We start from the raw sequence: 13,792 nt of genomic DNA on the forward strand, positions 1-13,792 counted from the left end.
TTCAGTGGCGCTGTTTTATTCACGGTTATGTCACTGTGAAAAGGAGGTTTAAGAAAACTCTGCAACCCTGCCATCTAGTGGTGTCTTTTGGTTTGAATTCTGTGTCTATGCTTAAGTTAGAGTAGTATTTTATTTTTTATTAACCCAGTATATGCTAAATGTTCCCCAAACCAAGATAATAATGCAAACAATGCAACCAAGTTCCTGTTTGGAGGTATTTGTAGTGGCGATGTTGCTGTTGCGGGGTTTGTGCTTTTACCATTGCAAAGCCACCAACATGCATTATATAATGACCTAATGTGTCAGAAGGTCATGCACACACCCAATGTTACAGAATTTGCAACAAAAGGCTGTATAAGAAAACTAGAGTTTTCTTTAACGTAATGTAAAGAAATGTCTTTAGTGTTGCTGCTTTTGTGGTGTGCAGGTAGCACATAGGATGAGTTTGGCTGACAAGGATTTGCAGTTTGGGAAGATTTGAATTATTTTTTCATAAAAATTTGTTTTGGTTTAGGCCAAATTCAGAAAATACTTTTTATTATCTTCAGTAACTAAATAAGTGCGGATTTGTGTTATTTGAATGAGGGTGTACCTTTGTGCCCTCGGTGAACCTGGTGAATCAAAGTTGTAGTTCTCCTTCCAGCCAGTAGGTGGCAGTAGACGTCTGATCATTATGCCGTGACTCCTGTTCATTGTGTTTCTGACCACAGACACAGTGAACATAAGGATTTGGTTAGCGGGGATATCAGAGTGTGATGTAATAGGGCTAGGCAACCCTCAGGGTAAATCGAGTTTCTGTTTGTGTCCGTTTTATGAAGACCAAACCCAAATTTTAAAAACAGTTTGGGGCTGACTTGATATATATGTGGTGTTTCATGAAAGCCTGAATATTTATTGACAGCGCTGGGGAATCACTGTAAGTAAAGATTGCAGGCTTAACCTCACTTTCTCTTAGCTGAGAGTTGGATCTTTTCGGGATCAGCTGCTTAACTTGGAACTTAATAAATGGATTAAAAAGCAGAACATTTTGGCTCATTTTGCTTTTTCCTTTTTAGAGTTTAATTACTCCTTTTTCCCCCATTTCTTTTGCTTACCTATGTTTTCTTTTTTTGTTTTTTTTGTGGGGTTTTTTTTTTTTTTTTTTTTTGGTGTTTTTTTTTTTTTTTTTTTTTTTTTTTCACGGCCCCATCCAAGCCCCTCCCATATGGCTGTGTTCACCCAGAGAAGCTGGAGGAGAGGTGGCTAGGGATAGGGAGGTCTGGGCTTCTTTGCTTAGGCTGCTGGCCCCGGATAAACGGAAGAAGATGGATGGATGTTTTTTTTGTTTTTTATTCCTATACATTTTTTATTTTATTTTTTATTTTTGTAAATTTTTGCTCCGACTTAACTCTACCTAGTAGCCCAGCTTTGGGCCAAACTACTCTAGTTTCTATATTTTGCTTATAGTTTTGATGATAAAAATGCTAAAATTACTCACTTGAAACAAAAGAAATGTTTATACAAAGGCACATAACACTGAGGCTCCTCTGACGCTCCCCTCCTCCTCTGCTGACACATTTTGTGACACCAATTCAGCACAAACTGTGTCATTCAGTATTTGTGACCAGTATTTCATAAAATTTTCAATAAGCTGATCGTTGTTGCTCTCAGAAACATAACCCAGACACAGGGTGTCCATTCTGTGTCGCTTCATGCGCGTGTTTGTGTGTCTGGCCGGGTCTTAACACAGGCTCTCTGTTATCCCGTCACTCTGCTGTCGGCATATCCACCTCCAGTTGCCGCCGACAAAGGCTTCCCAGTGGCTTCGACCAGCAATGCACCACAAACGCACACACAGTCCGTGCCCCAGTGTGTGCCAGTAGACAGTGGAGTAGCTGTGCAGCCTGCCAGCTCTCAGTGAGGGCCACTTTGTTTCACCTCTGGCTTGGACTCATGCCAGACAATCTGAGAGTCAGTCACTGGGTCAATTAATGAAGTAATTGAATTGGGAGTTTATAGTTATTCAGTGGAGCTCTTTTTATCATTTTTTTCCTATGTGAGGTGCTTTATTGCTTTCTATTCCAGTGTTCGCTTATGCAAGTCAATGTCACTGCCCGTGTGAAATGTTGTCTGCCATTCAAGTACCCTGTTTGTCTGCTGCAGCATCAATGATCAGCATTTTAATAGGGTGTCTATGGGCTCTTAAAAAGTCTTAAAATGTCTCAAAGTATGCATTTACTAATAAAAGGCCTTAGAAAATTCAAATTCATTTTGGATGAGTCTCAAATGTCTTTAGTCTCACCACTGTGACACTTTTTCCAGCACACAATGCTGTTGTTTTGTCCCTCTGTACACATTTTAGATTGTGCACTGGGAGTGCATCATTGAGGCTGTGCTTTACACATCAAAAACCCCCTTTTCATGTTCTTTATATGTGTGCAAAAGCAGTTATGACAATTTGACCTGTGGCCTGCCAGGCTTGTAATATACTGAGAGGAATCATGAGGATGACAAAGGAGGCTTCGCTAGCCTCACTAGCCAATTTACACAACAATAATGTTCTTAAACTTAACCGAACAATGCAATTTTTGTCTTACTTTCCTTAAAAAGGTCTGAATTTACCTTGAAATTTCAACTTGAAAGTGAATAATGGTGAATAATTTTGTTGTATCTAAATCTGTTTCAATTTTATTCAATTAAAAAAATAAGTAATGTTGCGGTTGGTTGATTTGAATATTGAGTAAGGGCTTCTTTTTAAGCAATCAGTGTGGCCTGAACTTTTAAAGCCTTTGTTAAAGAAGGAAATCAATAATTTACAGGTTCCATTGTTTCAATAATCTTTTGGTTTTCTGTGTTTTATACAGTAAAAGTTTCTTTGACTTCTGGATTATTTTCTTGATATAACAGACATTGACTGTCACTTTTGGAAACAGTTTTGAGCATTTCTCATAATTTTTTTAATATTTTACAGACAAAATGGAAAATAGGAAGGGGGGGGGGGGGTTATTAAGAAAAGGATGGCTGAATGGACCGATGACGAAGATGAACGACCCTTTTGTGCCATCACTTTGAAGCTAGAGCTGCAACTACCATTTTATTTGCACATTATTTCACATTTTCATGCATTTCACACTAAATTGTAATTAATCAACTTCCAGAGTGCAAAGAGACATTAAGTCATATTTTATCTGAGCACTGGTCCAAACCCTGGACAACTTAGAGTTGAAGTTAGTGGAACTATGAGTAGAAACTGTTTGTTTGGTGTGGCTACTTCCAGTTAATTTTCTATCGATCACTTCTCTGATCAATAAGCTAAAATATGTATGTTCTTCTTTTTCAGGACCTGGAGATCGTCTACTCTTATCTCCATGGGATGGAGGCCTTATCCAACCTGCGAGAGCACCAGTTGAGGTGAGTCTCTGCACACCTCCCCTGTACTTGATTAACATTTCCTGAAGCTTGATATTCCCATTGCATGAATTTAAAATTCAAATGAATGCGTGGTGACAACTCCTCAGTGTATGCTGCATTGTTGTCAGGGGTGGGAAAATTAACATTGAACCACTAGCTATGCTGTATGCTATTGAGCTACTTCTATTTTTTTGTAATCCAGGAGCCAGTGTACCGTCCAACAGCATACTTATTGGAATTTATTTTTTAGACTATAATTTACAATAAGCATCCAAGTGCAGTTATTACTATAATATATGGTCGGTCTCTAGCATCTTAAACCAGCATATTTATTATTCAGTTTTAAGTACTTCTGGACCTTTGAGTCTTTCTTCATAACACAGAATAACATATGTTCATTCTTCATATATTAACTGGCTGGAACGTCATTTTTAACAAATGGACATAAATATCACTACATTTTAGTGAGCTTCTTATTTCAGTCAAGAATGCATTTTGTAATATTTCTTTAAAGTTGACCTGCTTTTCTTATTTTCAGTTTTTGACATACAGCTTATTTTATGATGGATCTCGATGGTTTGAGTTGGTGCACCAGCTGAAATGAGCCATTTTGGCTCCTCTGTCTTCTCAAGAGGACAAATAAAAGGACTTTTCTCCTCCAGATAAAAATAAATGATACCTGCTCTTAAATCTTGATTATTACCAGCCTCAATACCACTTATCCATGCCAAGCTTCTAAAACTGCAGAAGTAATTTTTTTCTCTTCCCAGTTGTATAAATCTCTGTTTGAAACTTTAGCCAGCATCTAAAATATCTGCTATGACTAAACTGTAAACTGACTAAATGACTAAAGCGAAGTCATTGTTGCACTTTTCCCCTAATAATCTGTACCTATACCTGACCGGGTCCCCGTGAGGCCATACTCTCTGCTTAAACCTTGAAGCAATGAGCCCTCCCTGCTCTACTATTCATGCGTCAGTTTGCCTTTGGCTCCTCCATCTTCTCTGCCTGGCACACACTTTCCAAACACTGCATGTCAGAAGTCTGTTCCCAGCATGCCTCGTGTGCATACATGTGGATTATACTAGCAAGGGAACAATGTGGCGGTGCATGACCCGCGAGCTAGAACATTCCACTGTGTGACCCCTCAGAGGCCTCCAGCACTAACCCCTCTCCCTCCTCCTTGTTTTGGATCGTACAGAAAAGGAATGTCCCCGTAGTCCCACAGACCAACCCCTTTTGCCAACTTCAGTTTCAGTAACTTTAAAAAAAAAAGAAAAGAGAAAAAAAAAAAAAGCTCCCAGCCAGACATCCCACTAACGATGGGATTATATTATACTTCTGTTGTCTGAACATTTTGGGAGGAATGTGTTGTTTTTCTTCTGTGATCCTTTTTCACAGTAACTTGTTTTTCTTGAGCTGGGATTGTTTTTAGGTCTTTGTATAAAGAGGCTACAAAATGCTGTCCACCCGCAGCTGTTTTTGAAAGCGTTTGTGTTTTGATCAGTTACTGTTTACTACAGTGGTTTGCATGTACTGTTGAAGAGCGTTTGTCTTCTCTATACAGGCATCTGGGGAAAGCCTGACATGAATGGACTTAAAGTGAAAATGTTTCGATTCCAGAATTTAGAACATAAAAAAATGAAATGTATATAAAGTTATAAAAAAAACCTTGCTGCACAAAAAGAATACAAGAAGCTGTGAGGCTGGATTTTTCAGGGCAGAGTTATGTTTACAGATTATAATATTATCAAATATATTTTTTTGCCTCTGTACAGGCAACAAGAATGCCAGACTGTCTGTTCTTCCCAGGCCCAGAAGCTGGATATATCAGAATTCCTTCAGGGAATTCCTTCATATTTGCTACAGACATCCACTTGGACTATAAATCATGCAATAAGACATGCAGATCATGTTTAACACTGTTAAAAAAAAAATAAATAAATAAATGTGTAAAAGTACAACTGGGTAAAAATTGAGAAAAAGACCATTTAACCAGTGGTGCAGTGGGACCACATAGTCAATGTGTGCTTTATTTAGAGGACATACCAATACATACTCACTCTGCTTTTGTTAAGTAAGAAAGTAAATCACTGCAGTGGCTTAGCTTAAACGTAGATGCGTAAAACCTACCTCTTTAGAAAGGAATCTTCCGGATGCAAATGTAAATATTTACTGAATTAAGTTTAAAAGTAACAATTATGTAATTGGTGATCAATACGTTAAAATACCATAAAGCATACCCAAATAAAAAAGGAGATTTGTAAAGCTTTAATTTTCAGCAAATTCAATGCCCTGACATAAACAAATGTTTCTCTGCAGTTTGAGGATAAAGCTCACCATATTTTATAAGGAACAAGGACTGTAGTCTTTATGTTGTAGATCTGCCTAGAAAAGAAGATTTGTCATACCAGTTATATACCAAGTGTAATTAACCAAGAAAAAGTGAGAAAATAATGAGGCAAAAACAACTCACTTCATCTATCAGCAAAAGCCTCGATAGACCATAATGCACTGCAACAACCAGAACCATACGCTGTGAACCGGTTTAACATGGACAACCTTGCAACTCTTTATAAGTCCCAGCACTCTAAATTTTAATTATAATCAGCAGCAGGCTTTCTGACTGTCAGTCACTGTTGCTAAAGGTGACTCTAGGATATGCAGAAATTTGCTAGTTATAGATTTATAATAACATAACATTGATAACATTTGATCATAAATTCACTCAAACACAAATATGAGGCCTAACTGTGATTCTTTCTTCCCTCTGTTTCCTCTCTCTCTCTCTCTCTGCAGGATCATGTGTGAGACGGTGCGTTATGAGAGACATGAGGCCAATGAAGTGCTATACTAGTAAGTACTGTCTCTGTCTGCTTGGGTATTCATAATATTTGTCCAGAGCCGCATGAACAAAGCAAAAAAAACGATGGGTAGACAAAGTAACAGTATTTTCAGCACCCTTTGCTTCAGGATACAAATCGGTGTTATTGATGGGAAGAAACATGCCAACTGCGTACAGAAGAGTAACCCCGGTGACTTAATAAAAATAAATGTCATTAAAGTGCAGAACAGTATGGAGGCAGATCACTCTATAGCACACAGCTGAAGGATAGCGAACATAGAAATTATATCAGTCATAGTTCAGTGCGATTCAATAAGTGATGATCTAAATTGTCAACAAAAGCTGGAATAGCTCTTAAAACATTTTTCTTCAGTTTGGAGAGAGCCAGCAGGCACAGTGGTGATGCTACATGCTTCCTCTGTGAGCTATCTGTTTGGAGGTTAATGTGATCAAGAAGCTGCATTGACAGCTTTCAGAGAGCGTGTGTGTGTGTGTGTGTTGGATCCATTTTGAAAAAGCTGGCACAACTGTGGATGCACAAAACACAACACAGTGTTTGACTGCTGTCACGTATCTAAGCTTTCCAAACACCCAAGAGGTGGAGAATTAAGACAGTTAATTAACTCTGCCAAGTTGTCGCGGGGGCTACAGAGGAGGCAACATCCCTTTTCCTGCCTTGTATCCTCCGTGTGTGTGTGTGTGTGTGTGTGTGTGGGTGTGTGTGTGTGTGGGGTGGATGGTGGATGGTGTGGAAGAGTCAACACCTCATTAGAAGCCCACTTGGCAGTGGGGGAGCTGATTTAAAAAATAGGAATGCAGACTAAATGGTGGCCACAGTACAGTCCAGCTTCAGCAAGATTCCTTTAGGTGCCCCACACCACTTACTGTACACACACTCAGAAACACTAAGGCTACGTCCACAATGATGCGTTTTCTCTCAGTTTCGGCCTCCGTCCCACGAAGAACGGGCGTTTTTGCCCAAGTAAGGCTACGTCCACACGTACCCGGGTATTTTTGAAAAGCAGATTTTTCTATGCGTTTGCCACCTTTCGTCCACACAGAAACGGCGTTTTTGGTCAATGAAAACGGCGAGATTTTTAAAAAAATGTCCGGCCAGGGGTGGAGTTTCGACAAACTCAGCTTTGGCATTTAACGTGTGGATGAGAAAAACGGGGAAAACGCAGCTCAAAGGTGGTGCGCCTTTTTGACGTCACACTGTGCGCCACGTTATGTTTCGGTTGAATGAATTTAACAATACTGTTACTGTTAATTTTACTCTCTGCAGTTGTTTAAATGCTTACAGAACACACACAGTTACGTGTCTCTCCACATAGGACTCTGTGTCTGCTTCTGATGCCCCAAGCCTTGGTTATATCATTTCCCACCGAGGCTTCGAGACTCTGATTGGCAACATTATACACGTTCGGAAGATATCGCCACCTGTTGCTTTGCAGTTCCTAGCAGCGTTTTTCCTTCATTCTGCGTTTACGGGTGGACGGGATTGTTTTTTTAACGCCGTTTCAAAATACGCGTGTACGTTGGACATAACATACTAGGCTACGTTCCACACTAAAGCGTTTTCTCCAGTTTTGACGCTCCCGTCCACACTGAGACGGCACTTTCCTCAAGGAAAAACGCAGCGTTTTAAAAACGCTATCGAACAACGCATACATTTCAAAACGCAGCTGTCCCGTTGGAGTGTGAACACCGAAAACACAGACTTTCAAAAAGGATGATGCATTTTAGTCATGTGATGCAGTCATGTGACCAATTAAACAAAGATAGCGGAGGGCATTTGACAGAGTTGTTTTGTTCCCCCTCATTTGACATCCCTATTAAGATGAATAAGCAGTTTCGTACTGCCCAGATAGCTTTTCTTCAACATTCTTTAACTCTCAACGCTTTTGCCAACATTTTGTACTTTTGTGTTACTACTCTCAGCAACACGGCCACCTCATTGTTAGTCCATTTCAAAAACTCGGTGCTTTCCTCAACTTTTGCCGCGACGTTTCAAAGTCCTGAAAAGTAAATAAACTGGCAGACAGAAATGAGGCAGGTCGAATCGTTTGCGTTTCACGCATGCGCAGCTGGGAACGTTTCGGCCGTTTCGATGTGGTACGCACAACTCTGTGAAACGACTGAAAACGATAGTGTATTATGCGGGCTGTTATTCATATGAAAACGCAGACTTCAAATAAGCTTTCAGTAATATATATGTTACTTAGATTGACATAATGCAGTTACTTAGCTCGTTTCCGTTTAAACCTAAAGTTGTTAAAATGTTTTTAATGTCTCATAGCCCCTGACAGTACACGGTTGCAAAGTCATCATTAAACAATGTTCAACCGATGCTTTTATGTGCCCTCAGATAAAACCAATTAGTCATTATTCACTAGGTAGGTGGTGGTTAACACGTTCTCCTGACTGGACTGAACAGTATAGGGGTTGCCAGGTAGTGCAATACTATTTTAACCAAGCAATAATTGCTAAAATAGTTTGGAAGCGTTGCTAGAAAATGAAATGTCTTGTACATTTTATTTCCGTTTACTTGTCTTGTGTAGGCCTTTTTGCATGGAATACGTACTGGTTAACGTGTGCTTGTTGTTGTTGAGCGTTATTTAAAACTTGTTAACGTTAAACTGTTAACAAATCTCCCCGTTGAGTATGGAGTAAGGGCCTCTTAAGTCGGTGGGTCCGTTGACATAAATACAAAATTGTGGTGCTTATTGTACTGATGTGTTTATCTTCACATGTGTGTGAGTACCGAGGGCTACTTACTACACTGCAAATAAGATCGAGGTTTGTTTAAAGGTTGTCTTTGATTGAATCAACCCCGACATCCATACCTGGCAAAATAAAATTCAAAGGTCTACAAATCAGACCTCCTTATTTGATTGTCGAAGCGCGGACGAGGAAACTTTCGAAACAAAACAAACCACCCATAATAGAACACTGTTTGAAGGATTTACAAAGTTAGTGATGTTGTTTGTCAGATAGGCACCTGTTAAAGTACATTATATACAGTATTTTCTCCACTTAACTGGGAAAGCAAGCCTTCTTGAGCTGCTGTCTTCTCGAGGTTTCAGTGTTGTCAAACATCTTTCTGAAATTGAAAACATGGAAAAAACAAATGTGGATTAAATTTCACTGAAACGGTCATTTTCAGCACTAGCTCCTTGGTGTTGCCAGCAAACAAGCGGCGATGCATAACTGCAGGTAGGTGCTAAATTTACCCTGAGGATTAAAGCACAGAAAACGGCAGATGTATTTTGTTTTTGGATAATTGCCTCTTTGATTTGCAGCAACTGTGGGCATGCTTACGCAAGTGTTTCTGGGTGCGTCTGTGTACAGGCTGTGTGTTTGCCAATGTATTTGTATATGCGTGCCAAGCGGTATTAACCGATAAAAAATGTCAAGGCTCGCGCCTTATAAAAGCTGTGTATTAACAGCAGACGAGCAACTGAGTCTTTCTCTGCAGGGTTTTTAATCAGCCCTGTATAACTGAAAACACAACGTTTACCAGGCTCTTTCACGCTGCTCATCTGTTTTATAACATGGCAAATAATAGGCTGCGAAAAGTGAGGGGCTCTAAAAGTGAAGTTGGGAAATTAAATTTTGATAGTGTAAGCAAATATTAAGTTGTATCCCAGGAGAAACCACATATATGTAAAGCATTGCAATACGAAAGGAAAATTAGTGTAAAAAAATGTAAACCGCAGTTGAAGTTGGTTCTACATTGATAATTAATAATGTCAGAATAATTTCCAAGACATTTAGGAGCTTGATTTATGTATGTATTTATTGCAGTGTTTTTACGTTGGAGTAAAGTTGACTGCTTCAAAGGAAAGTGTTGCATAGAACTGAATCCAGCTAGTCTATTTGGAATTATTTCGTTCGTTCAGCAAGACTGCAGTCCGGCTGAAGTGACCTTGTAATGACGTATCCACGCGTTATAAACTTTTGCAGGCCCTGCAGGGTGTTGGCAGGCATGCAGTAACGATGGATGATAAGGGGTGATAGTGTTAAAAAGTACCTGCCTTGGGCGGCACACTCATAAAGACACAGTCGGTATCACATGAAAACATACGCTCCTGCATTCTGCAAGTCGGACCTCGCTGGATTTACCATCCGAAGATTAAAGTGGCTAAACCCGCGATGGTGGCTGACCTGGCACAGTGGGCTGTGAAGAGGGTGAAGCATCAAGCTGAGCTGGTCCTTTAACCTCTTCCATGAGGTCACTCATATAAATGACACCGCTTGACTTTTGACCTCTGCTAGTGAAAATCCAAGCGGTAGGTATTTGGGCAGGGCATTGTGCATAGGACAGACCACAAAGGGAGGCTATCGGGCAGAGAGCATTGGGTGCCAGATAGAGCAGTGACCTAAAGAACAGCTGGTTTAGGGGCTATACTATTGGTGGATGCTGTTGTCGTCCGTTAGCCACGTGAGAAGAGCAGAGTGATAACTGCAGGAAAGAGCCGGGAAGTTGCAGGTTTTTTTTTTTTGTTTTTTTTTGGTGTGTTGTGTGTTGTGGTGTGATAACCCGCTCCTGTTACAGTCATCACTGCGGTACTCCCTTCCCTGGTCCTGCCCACTTGCCAACCGAGGCAGCATCGAGCGGTATAGTTGAGTTATGCGCGGGTAGGTTTTTTGGAGAACTGCAATGTGAACATAGTCTAGGTTGGAAATTCCCCTCGGTAGGCAAAGACCTACACAAAGTACAAACATACAGTAACATAAAAACAAGCATGATATTATTATATATATATTTTTTGAACCATTAAATTGGTGGTCCACAGTAACTCTGATCCTGTGCAATTTTTTGCGTTTTGGTTTTGTTTTTGGTGGACAATTAAAATTGCTTGGGACTTTGAATGACAGTAATTGTAAAAAAGCAGATAATGTTTCGGACATAAGGAACTGAGGACAGACTCTGGAAATAATTGTTGGCTTTTCTTTTTTCTTCTTTTTTTGTAAATCAATGAAGTATTTTTTTTGTTTTAATTAGTGTTTTTAAAAAATGATTTGCTGAAAGCCACGGACTCAGTTCTGTCGAAGAGAAAACAATATTTGTTCGCAATATATTCTGACAAGATTAAAGAAGAACACTTAACAGACTGTGATATTTTGAAGCGACTGGCTGAAGGTATCAGAGGGGAGCAGAAGCTGTCGAAAGTTGCCCTCACAGGCAGCTCGCTGTGCGCAGGTGCAGCGTAAGCTGCTTTCCTTCAAAACGGCGTGCATGGGAAGGTAATGAAGTGAAAACTCTGGGAGAAAGAGCTTGAAAACTCATCAACAGCGACACAGATCAGCTTATAGAAACTTAGTCATTCCAGTAAATTCGGTTGCAGCTTGTTGTGGGAAGTGACATGGAGACGTTAGGTCATTTGCTAAGTATAACTGTAGAGCGTGCTTTTTATATGACAGAAAAATGACAGATGGATGTTTTATTTTAGAATAGATTTTTTTCTTTTCTGGTCTTTTTTTTTTTTTTTGGTTATATCCGGTCCTTGAAAGGAAATATGTTTTTGAGTTATGCAAAAAAAAAGTAGTTTTGGTCAAAGTGTTAAAAGCCGGCTGGACTGAACCAGTAGACTCTGTCGGCTCATGACCCTCTTTTTGCTTTGGCTTTTTATTTGTGTTGGTTTGGAACATGTTGAAAAATTTGAATGATTTAGTTCAAAATATCACAACAACATTGTGAGGAACTGCCAGTCTACCCGAGTCCATGGTGAAAGCAGCAATGACAGTTAAAATAAAGTTTCAAAGAAGATTGTTTGTGGGTGGCCTTTTTTATTAAAAAAAAAATGTCCCCCGCCTTCCAATGGCCCCGAAAAGTGGGGTTAGAAAAAACCCCTTGTTCCCCCCCCACGTCCTAAGTTGTTTTGGTTGTTGTTGTTGTGGAAAAAACCTCCCCCTGGAAAGTGTGTTGTTGTTTTTGGTTGGTTTTTTTGTGTTTTTTGGTGGTTGGTGTTGGGGTTTTGTTTTGTGTGGGTTGAATAAAATTTAAAAGGGTTTGGCAAAAAGAAAAAAAATAATAAAAATAAAATTAAATAGAAATTTGGGGCCCCCTTGTTGTTTTTTTTTTTTTTTTGTTGTTTTTAAATGCCATTTTGTATTTTTGTTTGTGGGTAAACAAAAGAATTTCCCCTTTGGTTGTGGGCATAGAAAAAAAAAAAAGACTGGTTGCAAAAAAAAAAAATGGTTTTGGGCAAAAAGTTAAAAAATTTTGGTTGGTTTTTGTTAAAAAATGGAAAGTCCAAAAAAAAAACGAACAAAAACTTGGGCCAGAAAAAGGGGTAAAAAAAGGATTTTTTTGTGTGTTTGGTTTTGTGATTGACAAACCTTTTGGTAAAAAAAAAAAAAAAAAAAAAAAAAAAAGGATGTGTGTTTTGGTTTAAATAAAGAGGTCCAAGAAACGCCCACCCTTGTAAAGATAAAAAAGAAAAATGGGTTACCTGGGAAAAGAAAAAAAAAAATGGGTTTTTTTTTGGGGGGGTTTTTTTGTGGGGGGGACGTTGAGTGTTTTTTGGGGGAGGGCCCCCTTGTTTTAAGTAAAAAAAAAAAATAAAAAAAAACAAAAAACTCTTTTTTTTTTGGTTAATTTAAAAAAAAAAACAATGCTTGTAAAAAAAAAGCAAACACACTTAGGAAAAAAAAACACAAAAAAAACGGGGCAAAACCCCCCCCAAAAAACCCTCACACAAATGTTGTGGTTCCAACGCAACAAGTTAAAACCGTGGAAAAAAGTTTTTTTTTTTTTTTGTTGTTTTTGGGGGCGACCCTGGGGGGGTTAAAAAAACCAAACAACAACACAACTTACTGGTTTTGTTGGGTTTGTTGTTTTGCAAAAAAGCCCCACTCTTGAAAACCGTTTCCCTTTTCACATAAGTTTTTGGGGGGGCCCACAAAAAGGGCCCCCAAATTGAACATTTCTTGTGTGAAAACTGAAAAAACAAGTTTTTGTTTTTTTTTGTTTAAAAAAGCAAACCCCCTAAAAATTTTTGTGGTGTGTTGTGTTGGAAAAAAAAAAAATCTTTCTTGGCCCCCCCCCCAATCAACAAGTTTTGTTTTTTTGTTTTTGTTTCCCCCCACCGCCAGTTTTAAAACCACCTTGGCTGTGGGCCGCTTGGCCCCTCCGCCAATGGCCGGATCAACCCAGGAAATCCCCGCCAAACTTTGGGTGTAAAGGTGTTTGTGGTTTGGTTTGTTTGTGCCCCCTTGGGGTGTTGAAAGGGGGTTTGTGTGTTTGGTTGTGGTTTGGAACACAAAAATTTGGAATTGCTTGGGTTTAGCAAAAAATTTTTGGTTGAACCTAACCGCTTTTTCCCGTTTTTGTAAACTGAAAATGAACGCAAGTTTCCAAAGTTACCCCCCCAAGCTGGGTTTTCCCACCCGCTCGGCTCCAAAACCCAAAAAATAAGATTTTGCTTTTTTTTTTGTTTTGTTCTATTCTTTTCCCTAAACCCCCTTTTTGTGTTTTTTTTTTTGGTTTTTTGGGGTGAGGGGATGGAGGTGTTTAGTCCTTTTTGGTTTCCCCTTTCCTTTTCCTAAACT

At 39.3% G+C, this 13,792-nt stretch overlaps 1 long non-coding RNA gene across 1 annotated transcript in view; it reads left to right on the top strand.

Moving 5' to 3' along the window:
• The window catches only part of LOC120720429, a 30,124-nt gene extending 23,798 nt beyond the window's left edge, over positions 1-6,326 (top strand). The window contains exons 2-3 of the long non-coding RNA XR_005692939.1: positions 3,320-3,390; positions 6,190-6,326. This is a non-coding gene — a long non-coding RNA (uncharacterized LOC120720429). The remainder of the gene's footprint in view (positions 1-3,319; positions 3,391-6,189) is intronic.
• The last annotated feature ends 7,466 nt before the right edge of the window (positions 6,327-13,792 follow it).

Source organism: Simochromis diagramma, unplaced genomic scaffold (assembly GCF_900408965.1).
Source record: "Simochromis diagramma unplaced genomic scaffold, fSimDia1.1 OVJJ01000585.1, whole genome shotgun sequence".
In the NCBI taxonomy this organism is placed as follows: Eukaryota; Metazoa; Chordata; class Actinopteri; order Cichliformes; family Cichlidae; genus Simochromis; species Simochromis diagramma.